General features: G+C 37.9%; 1 long non-coding RNA gene across 1 annotated transcript; it reads left to right on the top strand.

Annotated features, from left to right (window-relative positions):
- Nucleotides 1-2,330: 2,330 nt before the first annotated feature.
- LOC145001514 (uncharacterized) lies at nt 2,331-8,005 on the top strand. The gene is made up of 4 exons (XR_013661631.1): nt 2,331-2,462; nt 6,656-6,819; nt 7,501-7,567; nt 7,903-8,005. It is a non-coding gene; the product is annotated as an uncharacterized LOC145001514 (long non-coding RNA).
- Nucleotides 8,006-11,864: the final 3,859 nt, after the last annotated feature.

Here is an 11,864-nt window from a genome sequence, read left to right as displayed (position 1 = left end):
GGATGGGCCTTACATGGTCATCTCCTTCTTCAAAATACTAGAGGTCGGCTATCCTTCAACCCCGAGCCAAAATCGCCGGTGATCAGAACTCAATCACCACCGATTCGTCCTCCGCTGGACGAAGTAACTCCAGCAACGTTCACAACCCCTGTTTCCCTTGATCCATTGCTAGGAATTGAAGCTTCAATAGTCTAGGGGCTATAATGTAAATATGTGTGTCGTTTTGCAATCAAACGATTGCAACTCAATAATCGTAACCGGCTCTCTTAAGCCTATAAATACGGCCTTTGCCCAAATGATTGCAACTCAATAATTGTAACCGGCTCTCTTGAGCCTGTAAATAGGGTCCTTGCCCAAATGAAATGGGCACCAGCAATATATCAAGGATTCATGGACGAAACCTTAAATGGTTTAGATCATATTTGTCTTGCATATATTGATGATATAATTGTTTTTACAAAAGGAAATGAACAAACACACATCGACGCAGTTATCAAAGTTTTACAAAGAATCAAAGAAAAAGGTTTAGTTTTATCAAAAAAGAAATCAAAACTTTTTCAAACTACAGTTGAATATCTTGGTTTAAAAATTAGAGAAAATGGTCAACTATCTTTAACAGACAACATAAGAGAAAAATTAAATATGTTTCCTAATAAACTTGAAAATATAAAACAAATACAACGATTTCTTGGTTGTTTAAATTATATTGCAGAACAAGGATTTTTAAAAAATTTAGCAAAAGAAAGAAGAGTTTTACAAAAGAAAATATCAGAAAAAATATCTTGGTCTTGGACAAATACAGATACTATTTTAGTACAAAATATAAAAGAAAAAATTCAACTTCTTCCTACCTTATATAATGCAAAGAACGACGATTTTCTAATTGTTGAAACAGATGCGTCACAAGACATTTGGGCAGGATGCCTAAAAGCAATCATACGCGGAAAAGTATTATTAGGATTAGATAGTGAGGGAAACCTCACATCTAACCCATCAAAAGTACACAATGATAAAGCATACATTGGTATGAAAATACCATTCGAAGTAAACAATGATAAAGTATATAGTGATAGGAAAATATCACCAAAAGCATACACTGATACAGATGTATCATCTGAAGTATTAAAAACAGATAAATATGAGCAAAAATTATGCAAGTATATATCGGGAACATTTTCCCAAACAGAGCAAAATTACAGCACACATGAACGAGAAACACTAGCATGTCTCAGAACATTGAAAAAATGGAAATTCGATCTACTTCAAACCAGATTCGAGCTACGCACATATTCCAAATATCTACTTGGCTTTTGGCGATATAAATTACAAGAAGACTATTGTCGTAGACGCTTAATCCGTTGGCAACTACAATTACATCAATTTCACCCATACCTCAAGTATATCAAAAGTGCCAACAATCATATAGCAGACACACTAACAAGAGAATGGAAGCCATCATAAAGCAACCCAGATAAGAAGCAACACTATTCATGGAAGACTAACGCAAGAATTCAATAATCAAAAAATATCTGCTTTTTTGGAGGCGGGAGGAATGACATAAGCCATGACATTAAAAAGCCATTATTGAAGACACATGTCCTTTCAACGTGGAAGTGATTATTATATTATGTAAAGTGTCGGTAGAATAATTAGGATTGATATTTTTATTTATAGAAGTGTCGGTAGAATAATTATTAAGTGTCGGTTGATGTAACATAATGTGTGTAACCCTCAATAGTCTATGGGGCTATAATGTAAATATGTGTGTCGTTTTCCAATCAAACGATTGCAACTCAATAATTGTAACTGGCTCTCTTGAGCCTATAAATAGGGTTTTGCCCAAATGAAATAAACAAGCTAAGTTTGAGTGCTTAAGATTTGAGTTGATCTCAATTGTCTTCTCTGTTGAAATAATTATTCTATTTCTGAATAGCAGAGTTCTATCCAAACTATCCATATAATCATCTAATCATTCAACACAATCCATCATCAATATAATCCAATTCAGGTATAATCTCCTCTTAATCTTTATTATTTCCGTCATGTTGATAAATTTGCAGGATTATTATATTATGTAAAGTGTCAGGTAGAATAATTAGGATTGATATTTTTATTTATAGAAGTGTCAGTAGAATAATTATTAAGTGTCGGTTGATGTAACATAAAGTGTGTAACCCTCAATAGTCTAGGGGGCTATAATGTAAATATATGTGTCGTTTTGCAATCAAACGATTGCAACTCAATAATTGTAACCGGCTCTCTTGAGCCTATAAATAGGGCCTTTGCCCAAATGAAATAAACAAGCTAACTTTGAGTGTTTAAGACTTGAGTTGATCTCAATTGTCTTCTCTATTGAAATAGTTGTTCTATTTTTGAATAGTAGAGTTCTATCCAAACTATCCATATAATTATCTAATCATTCAACACAATCCATCATCAATATAATCCAACGTATCATTCAGGTATAATCTCCTCTTAATCTTTATTATTTCCGTCGTGTTGATAAATTTGGTATCAGAGCTAAGTAACGTTCTTATTATTTTACACATTCGATCTATCATCAAGAAAATAAATATATGCAACATCGTAAAAATAAAAAATCATTCTTTTTTAAATACTCATATTTAAAAAGTCATCACCCATAACTAAAATATTTAAAGAAGATTTAATATCTTAAATATGTCTCAATAATAGAAAATACACCAATTATTATTAATAACGAAGAAAATGAATCGGGATACACTTTTGATGCTCTAATTAATAAAAATAATATTAATAAAGATGCTATAAGAAAATCAAATTTTACACTATCTGAAAAACATAATTTTAGATATAACTCATTAAAAATTTTCTTTTTTAGAAAAAATATTATATATTATGGAAAAATTCTAAGAGAAGAACCAATACCTATGGAATCAACTAAAGGAAATATTATTATACCGATATTAAATAAACATCAGATTAGAAATAGACTATCTAATATTAAAGAAATAGATAGAACAAAAATCTCTTATATTCATATATCAACTATTCAAATAATTTAAAAAACTACTTTTAGCGATTTAGACACACCAATAGAATTAGAAATTAGAAATGATCGTATAATTAATAATCAAGAACGTATTATTGCAAAAGGAAAAAGAAATTTAATTGAAGGGAAAATAAAATTTGATATTAATATGGATTAAGTCTAAAAGATAAAAATTTAAGTAATACTATTACCATACGATATAAATTATTAAGACAAAATTTTATGTTAAAAGGGAATCATCCATTTACTATTACATATCAAATAAATTATGCATTAACAAATTCTCATCATAGTATTACGTTTAAAACAGAAGATAGAATTTATATAGATAAACTATTTAAACCTTTATTATCACTTGAATCACCAAATATGACTACTAATAGAATTTTTAATGAAACTAATTTTCAACCAATAATAACTACTCCATTAATAAAAAGAAATCCAATTATAGAACCTCCAATTTCAACTATAACAGGTAGACTTTCTATATCAGAAAATCAACCTACAACTTCTACTAATAACCAAGATGAAAAATTAGAAGACATAAAACAAATGATTAAATCATTAAGTTTAAGAATATGACAGAATCATCTAGTAATCCTTTAAAATATTTTAAAACGCTTGAAGGTTCATATCAAAATACAAAATCATGCATACCAGATAAAGAAATGATTATAGAAATACCACAAAATTTACCACAAGGAACAATATATAATATTGGTCTTGATTCTGAAGAAGATAAATCAATAGGAAACATGTTAAATATAATTAGTCAAAAATTAAATAATATTATAGAAATAGAAACTTTACTTATACTAAAACAAATTCCTGAGCTATTACAAAATTTAACTCAACATAAAATATTACTTGAAAAATATTTAAAAATAAATACTATTAAAGAAGAGCCACTTGAGAAACCGCTTGAACAAAAACCACTCACTATTAAACCACCTTTTACATGGTAAAAATAAATAATGAGCAATAAAACTCAAATATATTGTAATTTCGATAATAAATATAAAGTGAGTTTACTTAAAAAATTATGGAAAGATTTGGAAAATTCCACAAAACATTTAAAACAAAAAGGATCTGAAATACAAGAACTAATTTCTAAAAACAAAAATTATACTGCATATCAATTAATTAAAATAGGAAGATTAAGAACTCAAATTAATCATTTTAAGATAGTAATAAAAAAAAAACATTAACAATTCAATTAATTTTCTTTCAAGCGCCTTAATAATTTGTTAAAATGAATTCAAAAGTACAAATTAATTCTTCAAAAGATAACATGCTTTCGACTAATATACTAAAAAACCATTGGAAAATAAATTCTAATATCTCTAATACCATTCAACATTTAGAAAAAACTTTAACTATTTGATAAAATTACACTCGAAATATGAAGAATATAGTAATCAATTAAAAAAGATATCTCGATTACAAGAAGGAATTAAGAAATACAAAAAATCACAAAATCGTAATTTAAAAACAATACGCAATGCTTCAACCATTCTAACAAACACAACTTGTTAACATAAAAACTTTGCACATATAAAAATTTATAAATCGCCTCTAATTAGTAAAAGAAAAAAAAATATTAATCCAAATAGTACTTTAATTACATCTAAAATACAAGAAAAAGAACTAATCTCATATATAGATATAGGAACTACTTTATGTTTCCGAAGAAAAAAGATATTAAAAAATTGGGAAAAATTAGAAAAACCATTAAAAATTACAATTGCTGATAAATCAATTCACAAAATTTGGTTTGTACGAAGAGACATAGATATAGTAATTGAAAAAGCACTATTTAAAACTCCAACAATATATCAACACGATTCGGGAATAGATTTAGTAATAAGAAATAATTTTCTTAAATTATATCAACTATTTATACAAACAAATGATCATATAAGTCTCAATCACCCAACAAAAGGTATTATAAAAACTACAATTATCAAACATTTTGATCTTATTAAAATAATCAAACAGGAAGTTGGCTTTCAACTACGCATATTACTAACATTCGCTAAAGAAATTGCTGAAAAACAACTCGAAGAAGTATGTAGTGAAAACCCGTTAGATCATTTAAAAAATTAGAAATAATCAAGAAATAATAATATTATTAAAAAACCCTAATGATGAAGTTAATATTCCAAACAAAATTCCATATAGTATCAAAGATGTTTCTGAATTTAAACAAGAATGCACTGAATTACTAGAAAATGGAATCATTCAACCTAGAACAAGTCCTCATTCTGCACCTGCATTTTAAGTAGAAAATAGTAATGAAATAAAACGAGGAAAACGAAGAATGGTAATTAATTACAAGAAAAATGAATGATGCTACTATTGGAGACTCATATAAATTACCACGAAAAGAATATATTTTAGAAAAAATAAAAGGAAATACACATTTTAGTACATTTGATGCAAAATCCGGATATTGGCAACTACGCTTACATGAAAATACGAAATCACTAACTGCTTTTTCATGTCCTCCTCAGAAGAGCCAGTTACAATTATTGAGTTGCAATCGTTTGATTGCAAAACGACATACATATTTACATTATAACCACCTTGACTATTGAGGGTTACACACTTTATGTTAGATCAACCGACACTTAATAATTATTCTACCGACACTTCTATAAATAAAAATATCAATCCTAATTATTCTACCGACACTTTACATAATATAATAATCCCTTCCACGTTGAAAGACACCCTTTCAATGTGGAAGGGATTATTATATTATGTAAAGTATCGGTAGAATAATTAGGATAGTTATTTTTATTTATAGAAGTGCCGGTAGAATAATTATTAAGTGTCGGTTGATGTAACATAAAGTATGTAACCCTCAATAGTCTAGGGGACTATAATGTAAATATGTGTGTCGGTAGAAGGATTGTTATGTAATTAAATAAGAAGTGTCGGTTGAATAATTATTAAGTGTCGGTTGATGTAACATAAAGTGTGTAACCTTCAATAGTCTAGGGGGCTATAATGTAAATATGTGTGTCGTTTTGCAATCAAATGATTGCAACTCAATAATTGTAACCGACTCTCTTGAGCCTATAAATGGGCCTTTGCCCAAATGAAATAGACAAGCTAAGTTTGAGTGTTTAAGACTTGAGTTGATCTCAATTGTCTTCTCTGTTGAAATAGTTGTTCTATTTCTGAATAGCAGAGTTCTATCCAAACTATCCATATAATCATCTAATCATTCAACACAATCCATCATCAATATAATCCAACGTATCATTCAGATATAATCTCCTCTTAATCTTTATTATTTCCGTCATGTTGATAAATTTGGTATCAGAGCTAAGTAACATTCTTACTATTATTTACATTAAATTTTTCATTCATAACGTTCATGTAACAGCCCGGAATCTCAGGTATTGTTAAATTGTGTTTTTGGGGTGTTTTAAGAGGGGACTCGGCGAGTTGGAGCTAGACTCGCCGAGTAGGATCGCAGACCTGGTCGCGGGTTCGCGACTGGACTCGACGAGTCCAGATATGGACTCGGCGAGTCTGCGCTGTTTAGCGAAAACCCTAGCCGTTCAGATTTGGGATGTATAAAAGGGACTTATTGGCCGTCATTGTTCGTTTTAGCCTTCTGAGAAGAACCCTAAATCGACTGTGTGCATCTAGAACAAGGTTAAAGGCCATTAGTGATTTTGAAGGCATTGTTGTGCAAGGAAGAGAAGGGCTTGGCTAAAGGAACAGCAAGGGAATCACGTTCTGAGGATTGGGGACACAGAGAGTACATCATCCAGGTAAGAATTCGAGTATGCTCTGCTATGGTGATGTGTTTAGAGGATTAGGGTTTATGGAACCCTTTTGTGGATAGATTGAATGTTACCCTAGTCCCCCAAACGATTGTAACCCCGTGTTGGGACCTTTGGAGGTCCAGAATGTCCCATGTCTGTGCATTCCGGGAATTGATGAAGGTTTTGGATTGAAATCCTTATGCCTTAGGTCAACATGTAAATTATAAGTCTTGGGGTGTAACATGAGCACCTAAATGAAGACCTTACGTGATGGACCAGTCTAGGAGGACCAGACCTATGAATGGTCGGAACAATTCTGACCTTAGGAAGCAGTTTGATCGACTGCATGGCATGGACTCGCCGAGTCCGATGAACAGACTCAGCGAGTAGCTTGGAGAATAACTGGGACTCGTCAAGCTGTTCTTCAGACTCGGCGAGTGGAGTCGGGGTGGCCCCGCGATTCTTCCAGGAGTAACTCGTCGGGTCATGGAGGATACTCGACGAGTAGAAGGACATCTTAGAGGATTGGAGGACGTCTAGACTCGCCGAGTCGCCATAGCACTCGCCGAGTCCGGTCAAGTTGACCGTTGACCGTTGACCGTTGACCAGAGTTGACCTATGTCGGACTTCTTAGGGATAGTCAAACTTAGAGATAAAAGTGTTAATAAGAGATATATGATGTTATAGGGAGACTGTAGCTCGGCGGATTGAGTACGAGTGATTTCAGGAGTTGCTAGCTTTCAGTATCCACGAGGTGAGTCTTCTCACTATACTGTACCCGTAAGGGTTGACTGTGTGACCGGAAGGTCGGATATGATATGTGATATATGTGCTATATGTGGTAAGTTAATTGTTATGTGTGCTGTGTATGTTTATATGGGCCGGAAGGCAATATGTTATGGGCCGGAAGGTAATATGTTATGGGCCGGAAGGCAATATGTTATGGGCCGGAAGGCGATTATGTTATGAGCCGGAAGGCGTTGTGTTGTGGACCGGAAGGTCAGGGCCTGGAAAGGCGTATATGTGTAAGTTGTATATTGGGGAACTCACTAAGCATTTATGCTTACAGTTGCTATGTATGTGTTTCAGGTACTAGCGAGGATCGTGGGAAGGCGCCGACGTGATGCGTACACACTGATTGATGTTTTGAGATCTTGGGAATTTTATGATTTGTATTTCGACATAACACTTGGAATAATTATATTTAGTTTGAATAAAAATACTTTATTTTGTTTGAAATGAAAAATTTGTTTGAAAATTTGCGTTGTTACAATTGGTATCAGAGCCTTGGTTTGAGGGATTCGGGTGCACCTTCGGGTGTAACTGAACTCAAACCGAGGATTTGAGGAAAACTTTTTAAAAAATATATATAAAGGCATAAACTTTTATAAAGGATATTGTGGTAAACAAGAAAGAAGCAGTGTGTACGATCAGTCAGCGCCCGAAAGGTAAAGATCCCCAGAATACCTTACAATGTTATGTTATGAGGTGAATTATGATATAAATTGCTAAGCATGCTAGAAGGCTAGGTATTCATGATAGGACTAGAGCGGCCTGATTTGTGATGCCTTAGTCTAGGGAGTTTGTCGATATGAGATACTTGATAGCGTGCAGGTAGATAGTGGATATCAAAAGTAGAGTACTCACTATTCGGGATTTGGGGAGGAAGATTTGGGACGAATGCTGATACGGTGTGGTCGGTAGTATTGGGCCCGTACTACCGAAGACACCGGGTCAGTGGGAGACCCAAGTAAGAATCCCTGGATATCGGAGACTGAGTAGGGTTGCGTTATCGAGTACGATTGTACTTGATGGAGTTTCTGATAGTGTTATGTTGTATTTTAGAGACATCATGGTTAGACCACGCCACGGGGCGAGTTCGAGCGGTGTGAGTGACGAGGAGATTCGTCAGCTGATTCAGGAGGAGGTAGCTGCAGCGATCCGGGCTGAGATCCTGGAGATGTTTGGGTCTATTAAGACCACCCTGATGGAGACGTTTGAGGAGCGGTACACCGCACTGACTGAAGCTGCAGCCGCTGCCGCTACCGCAGCTGTGGCCACTGCCAGGCCACAGGGGGGTGACTCGTTTCTATTCCGGGAATTCAGCAACACGAAACCACCTGAGTTCGATAGGACGCAGGACCCGATTGCTGCGATGAGGTGGATCGCTGATATTGAGGGGTGCTTCTACACTTGTTCATGCCCGGAGCACCTGAGGGTACGGTTCGCTTTGAACCAGCTCCGTCTGGGAGCGAAGGATTGGTGGAAGTTCGTGACGGCAAACTTCACTTTGGCGGAGATTACAGCAGTGACATGGGAGAGGTTTACTACCATGTTCAGGGACGAGTACGTTCCCCCAGTGGAGAGGGAACGATTGGTTCAGGAGTTCTTAACCCTTAAGCAGGGTACTGATTCAGTTGCGGTGGTCACGCGGATGTTTCATGAGAGGGCGATGTTCTGCCCCGAGCTGGTGTCTACAGAGCAGTCGCGGATGAGCCGGTACTTGGGTGTTTTGAGGAGGGATATCCGGGAGTTTGTGTCGAACTCCACCTATCATACTTTTGTTGAGCTTCAGGCGAATGCCAGGAAGCGCGAGATCGAGTTGGAGACCCAGACCAGGGAGGAGGCCGAGTCTCAGTAGGTGGACCAGCGGCCGGCTCAGTCACAGCCGGCAGCCAAGCGGACCAAGTCCGCCGATTCGAGGACGGGAGGTCCGAAGGGCCGCACTTGCGGAAAGTGCGGCAAGGGTCATGATGGGGTGTGTCGAGCTGGTGGTTGCTACAAGTGTGGCAAGGAGGTACACATCGCCAGGGATTGCCCTAAGGGGTTTATGGTTTGTTTTCATTGCAACCAGACAGGCCATCGGAAGGCCGAGTGCCCTCAGCTTCGTCAGGGATCTACACCTACTGCCAGGACTACTAAAACTCGACCGGCGAAGGTCGAGGCCCCGAGGGCTCGCGGGAGAGCCTTTCAGCTGACTGCGGAGGAGGTCCGCGCTGCGCCCGACGTTGTGGCAGGTATGTTGTAATTCACGTATTTATTTAAAGTCGAAATGTTATGCTTATGTTATTATATGTGTAGGTACTTTTCTTGTGAACTCTGTGCCTGCTCTAGTGTTATTTGACTCGGGTGCGAGTAGGTCCTTTGTATCTTTAGCTTTTAGTCAGCATATCAGCATTAGTCGTGAGTCGTTAAGTCGGCCTCTGAGCGTTTCTATAGCGGCCGAGAGAGTGATTTGTGCCACGGAGGTTCTTCGGGGATGCGTGCTAGAGATTTTCGGGGTTGAGTTTCCAATTGACCTGATTCCTATTGCGATGGGTGATGTCTGTGTCATCGTGGGCATGGACTGGTTGAGCCGATTCAGCGCTGTCATCGACTGTGAGCGTCAGCTGGTGACTATACGAGACCCTAGTGGGGGAGTTCTTACGGTGTATGGCGAGGGTACCCGTTCGAGATCAGCTTTTTGTTCGGCCGCTAGGGCGAGGCAATGTCTACAACAGGGATGTAAGGGTTTTGTGGCGTATGTGATGGATACGCGGGAGGCTTCCGAGAGACCGAGGTCAGTGGAGGAGGTCCCAGTGGTGCGTGAGTTTCCGGATGTTTTCCCCGAGGAGCTGCCGGGAGTACCTCCTGCGAGGCAAGTAGAGTTTGGTATCGATCTGATTCCGGGGGCCGCGCCTATTGCGAAGGTGCCTTATCGTCTCGCACCTCCAGAGATGCAAGAATTGTCCTCGCAACTCCAGGAGTTACTGGGGAAGGGATTCATTCGGCCGAGCAGCTCGCCGTGGGGAGCACCTATTATGTTCGTCAAGAAGAAGGATGGTTCACACCGGATGTGCATTGATTACCGGGAGTTGAACAAATTGACGGTCAAGAACCGTTACCCGTTACCGAGGATCGATGATTTATTCGATCAGTTGCAAGGGGCATCTTGGTTTTCCAAGATCGATCTGAGGTCAGGGTACCATCAGGTGAGAGTGCGGGATGAGGACGTCCAGAAGACAACATTTAGGATGCGGTATGGGCATTATGAGTTTGTGGTGATGCCTTTCGGGCTCACCAATGCCCCGGCTGTGTTCATGGACCTCATGAACAGGGTATGCAGGCCGATGTTGGATCGGTCAGTGATTGTATTTATCGACGACATCCTAGTGTATTCGAGATCTAGAGAGCAGCATGAGGAACATTTGCGGGAGGTCCTTGAGGTATTGAGGTCGGAGAAGCTCTATGCAAAGTTCTCCAAATGTGACTTTTGGTTGCGGGAGGTCCAATTTCTTGGACATGTTGTTAATCAGGAAGGGATATTGGTCGATCCGACCAAGGTTGAGGCTGTGATGAGTTGGGAGGTACCGAAGTCACCCTCTGAGATCAGGAGTTTCCTTGGGTTGGCAGGGTACTATCGGAGATTTATTAAGGACTTCTCCAAGATCGCAGTGCCACTCACCAGATTGACCCGAAAGGGTGTTGCATTCTCATGGGGACCCGAGCAACAGACTTCCTTTGAAACACTTCGCCAGAGACTGTGCGAAGCCCCGGTATTATCTCTCCCGGAAGGGATGGAAGATTTTGTTGTATATTGCGATGCGTCGATTTCGGGACTGGGTGCAGTATTGATGCAGAGAGGTCACGTGATAGCTTATGCATCGAGGCAGCTGAAGCCTCATGAGGCGAGATATCCCACACATGATTTAGAGTTGGGGGCGGTAGTGTTCACTCTCAAGATTTGGCGTCACTACCTGTATGGGGTTCGATGTACGATATACAAGGACCATAAGAGTTTGAAGTATTTGATGGATCAACCCAACCTAAATATGCATCAGAGGAGGTGGTTGGATGTGGTCAAGGATTATGATTGTGAAATCCTGTACCACCCGGGCAAGGCTAATGTGGTAGCCGATGCATTGAGCCGCAGGGCGAAGAGTACTCCATTACGAGATGTATGTCTGAGATTGACTGTGATGACTCCGATATTGGATGCTATTCGTGGGGCACAGGCCGAGGCTGTGAGACCTGAGGTGCAAAAGAAAGAGCGGGTCGTTGGGTTAATTTCA

The sequence above is a fragment of the Lactuca saligna genome, chromosome 1, assembly GCF_052625555.1.
Source record: "Lactuca saligna cultivar CGN05327 chromosome 1, ASM5262555v1, whole genome shotgun sequence".
NCBI lineage: Eukaryota > Viridiplantae > Streptophyta > Magnoliopsida > Asterales > Asteraceae > Lactuca > Lactuca saligna.
Note: the sequence above shows the minus strand (reverse complement) of the source record. Positions and strands in the feature narration are given on the sequence as shown.